The sequence below is a fragment of the Pinus tabuliformis genome, chromosome 2_1 (assembly GCF_031772625.1).
Source record: "Pinus tabuliformis cultivar Carrire ecotype Pingquan chromosome 2_1, CPIR1, whole genome shotgun sequence".
In the NCBI taxonomy this organism is placed as follows: domain Eukaryota; kingdom Viridiplantae; phylum Streptophyta; class Pinopsida; order Pinales; family Pinaceae; genus Pinus; species Pinus tabuliformis.
This window is the reverse complement of record NC_142299.1, coordinates 936,843,302-936,847,643: the sequence shown is the minus strand read 5'-3', so window position 1 is coordinate 936,847,643 and position 4,342 is coordinate 936,843,302. Positions and strand designations below refer to the sequence as shown.

The window sequence follows — 4,342 nt, the reverse complement described above, 5'->3', positions numbered from 1 at the left end:
TCACCTACAATCCTTTGTTTTTTTAGGGAGAACATCCTTTTCTATTGATCTCTTCTACTTTGGGGATATGGCAAGTGGAGAAGGAGGTGCAAGTGGATTGGAAAGGGTAAGCTTATTTTGTTTTTATAGAATAATTACATAATATAATATGTTTTATTTTTTGTTTTAGGTTTGAAGTTAGAACTATAATTTTATAATTCTACTTTGTGGTAAATCATTGAAACTTGGACAGGGAAAGAATCTGATAACAGAGTCCTTTCTTGAAGATGTTTTTGGGATAGAAGGACTTAAAAAACTTCATGCTTTGGATGTTGAATCCCTAATCCATTTTCTTAAGACAAATTCCCCTGAAGCTAATCAACTAGGTCGAGGTAATCAACAAGCTTTAAAAGAATTGATAAATTCCCCACCCTCTCTTGGATCAAGAAAAAAATCGAAATAAGTGTCATTAACATCAAACACCAATAATGAAGAACATTGTGTTGAGACATCTTGTGTGATGGAAACTCCCAGGACCACAAATTCTTGTTCATCCTCAGCGTATGCATCATCTATTGGTAGTTTAGGTACCAAGATAGAGTAAGACCCTGTTTCAGGGGGGATAAGAAGGACAAATGCGGGAAACAATTCTTAAATAAGCTAAAGGCCTCATGCCTTCAATGATTTAGAGATCATCTTCACCTCACATTCTCCAAGATTCCACTTCACCTAAAAAAGATGGTGGTACAGGACATAGAGAATTAATTTGGTACTAGTTGGTCGGTTAAGAAGACAAAATTGCAAATGTCGCTCAACTGTAAGAGGTTTCGTTGCAACCAAACAAGAAAAATTTTTAAAATGCCTCAAGATCAAAGACTGAAACAAAGACCATTTGACATACCTTTTAAAGTATGGAAAGAACTTGTAAAATCATATGAGAAGTTGGATGCACAAAGAAATGTCGGTGATGAAAGCATTCGGGTATTGAATTTTTCATTAAACATTATTTAGTATGTATTAATACTTATAAGTATCCTAGATGTGTATTGTGTGAGATTAAATTGAATTGGTTTATGTTTAAAGACAAGGCATCGAAGGTGAGGTTAACCAAGACAAAAGTCACTCATTGTAGTGGTCAGAAAGGTTTAAAAGCACTGATAACAACCTTTGTAAGTATATTAAACATGTGATATTTTTTTAATAAAATTTGTACTAGAAGAAAGTCATTGTTATCTAATTTCTCCCTATTTACTGATTAACAAGAACTAAAATATGGAAGACCTCCAAATCATTTGGAAAAGGAGGTGTTGCAGCAAAAGAGATGGGTTGAATTTGTTGTTTGGATGGACTCTATGGTATGTAATCTTAGTTGGATTTCCAATATACTTTTGAACCGTATTTTCATTTTAATTTTTAGTACTATTAGATATTATATCTTACCTCATTTTATGGTTAGCATTGTATAACAAACATATACGTTGTGTTATGTAATTAATACTAACATGTAATATTGATTTTTTTTGCCAGAATGCTATAGGTAATGATTGCCAAGACAATGATCACGATGATGATCCAAAATATGCTCAACATATATCAGGAGATGATGAGGATGAGGATGATGGTGGTGAAGGAGGAGATGATGATGATAGTTGTGGTGTTGGTGATGATGTGGATGAGACTAATGAGGATGGTCAAGATGATCATGAGGATGATCTTGGTGGTGGTAGCTAGGCATGCACATGCATTGTTTTTGATAAAGAAATTATTGTGTAGAATGACATTGTTATGTTTAGATGGGTGTTGTGAATTCACCCTATATCAATGAAAGATTTTGATTTGTTAATCATATGATGAGTTTGATATGACTAAAGATGATGATGATATTATCATTATTATATTTTTATTTGATTTATATATTGGAAAGTATCATCATTATTTTGATAGAGAATTATAATGTATGGTGATATTACCATCTTTGGATGTATGTTGTTACTTTATCATAGAATAATGATATTCATGAAATATTTTGATCTGTTAATCATATTTTAATTTTAGTTGTTTTGATTAAAAATAATATTGATCTTATTAGTATTATGTTGCTATTTTATACATATGTGTTGAAAATTGTCAATGAATCATTGTATATGATGACATAGTTATTTTTTTCGATGGATGTTGTCAATTTCCCTTAAATTTCTTTACAAATGATCTTGAATTGTGATATCTTCTTTAATGATATTTAGAAACTATGATATATTTCACTATGTAATTGAAATTAGTAAAATGAATCTATAAAGGGGGTCATATATGTAAAGAAAAATATACTCTACATAAAAAGTCAAATGCAGATGTAACCATGGATGCAAAATTGAAAGTAAAATTGGATGTTAAACTAGGAATTAATACAAAATGCAAACAATTACATACAAAGTGTTTTCAACTAGAAGTGAAAAATTGTGTAATAGTTGACACAAGGAAGGGAACAAAACATGGCATACAAAAGTATATCAAATTGGGCAAAAACAAGGACACATAAATGGACACCAAATTAGATGCAAAAAAAGACAGACAACTAGATGTAAAATAAGATGCAAAGTTGAGTGCTAAAAAGAAGAAAAAAATGTTACAAATTAAGATGTCAAATGATGATGCAAATAATGGTGTAAATTTGGGATGCAAACTTAGGCGCAAAACAGAAAAAAAAGAAAAAAAGATGTAAAAAAGGACATAAAACAAGATGAAAAATGGGGCTGAAAAAAGGTGAAACCAAGGATGCCATATTGGATGTAAAAAATGATGCATAATCAGATGAAAATTTAGGTTCAAACTTAGACACAAAATTATATGCAAATGTGGACACAAAATGAGGCAGAAAAAGATGCAAATTTGGATGGTGAAAACGATGTAAAACTAGACACCAAAAAAATGGAAAATTGGATGAAAAAGTGGGCGTAAATAATGGTAAAAAATTGGACACATAAGTAGACACAAAAAATGGTGCAAAAATGGGCATAAAAATAGCTCAAAATTGGATGCAAAAAATGATGCAAATCTTTGTGCAAAAACAAATACAAAAGTAGACGTAAAAAATGTCTCTAAATTGAATGTACCATTAGACACAAAATAAGATGCAAAGGTGGACACAACACATGACTCAACATAAGATGCAAATATAAATGAAAATTTGGATGCTCAAAATGATGTAACATTGGATGCAAGAAATGGTGTTAAAAACGATGCAAAATTGGATGCAACAAATGACACAAAATATGGTGCAAAATGGGATGGGAAAAATGGAGACAAATCAAACGTAAAAGTAGACGTAAAAAATGGTCCAAAAAAAGATGAAAAAATGGGCACAAAAATGGATGCAAAATTTGGTGCTAAATCAAATTCAACACATGATGCAAAGATAGGCACCAAAGCTGGTGCAAAAATAGGTACAAAATTAGAAGCAAAAACTAGTGTAAGACTAGATGCAAAACCTGGTGTAAGACTATATGCAAAAATTGACACAAAATGGATGTAGAAAAAGACATTAAATTGGATGCAAAATATGATGTAAACTTGATGCAAATGATGGCACAAAAATGGAAGAAAAGAATGACACAAATTAGGAAGCAAAAGATGATGAAAAATAGATGCAAAAAATGAAACAAAACTAGAAGCAAAACCTGTCATAAAATAAGATGCAAATCTTGGTTCAAAATTTGACACAAAAAATGATGCATATTTTGGTGTAAAAAATGATGCAAAATCTGGCGTGAAAAAGGATGCAAAATCAGGCGCAAAAAAAGGACACTTTAAAAATTTTAAAATAGAGCCATATTTAGCGCCAGGTTTCTCATCACAATTACAAAAGAAATGCACTAATATCTGGCACTAAATCTGATGCAAATCGCTGGTTTTATTATAGTGTCTTCATGATAAGCCCTAGCCATCTCGAATAAGTGATGAGTCAAACTGATCTCCTAGGAACCATGAAACTCTAGAAGAGTCCCCAGTCGCAGGCAAAGAATAGAAGGGAAAAGACTGTAGTCACTCCCATAAGGTGGTCGTGCAAATGATTGAAAGGGTATAATTGCTCTCACAAGGTAATCATCTGTGCGACTGGATGTCGTGACTGGAAAAAGAGGGTCTGAGGCCTAAGTAAAAGGTCAATCAGCATGATGTCTCAGAGGCACTAACCCTAGGAAGAAAAATAGGCTGATAACAAATGCCCCCTAATGTATGATTTCAGAAGAGAAGCTAATGGCCAAAATACATTATGAAAAAGCTCATAGGTCAAAGAAGGAGTGAGGATACAAAGCCAAGAAGTCATATCAAGAGACACTAGAGCTGAAGTCTCATTTGTTTTGATAAC

The 4,342-nt window shown here is 32.1% G+C and overlaps 1 long non-coding RNA gene across 1 annotated transcript; it reads left to right on the top strand.

Moving 5' to 3' along the window:
- Positions 1–1,130: 1,130 nt before the first annotated feature.
- On the top strand, positions 1,131–1,785 carry LOC149203723 (uncharacterized). Its single transcript, XR_016253638.1, has 2 exons — positions 1,131–1,334; positions 1,507–1,785. It is a non-coding gene; the product is annotated as an uncharacterized LOC149203723 (long non-coding RNA).
- Positions 1,786–4,342: the final 2,557 nt, after the last annotated feature.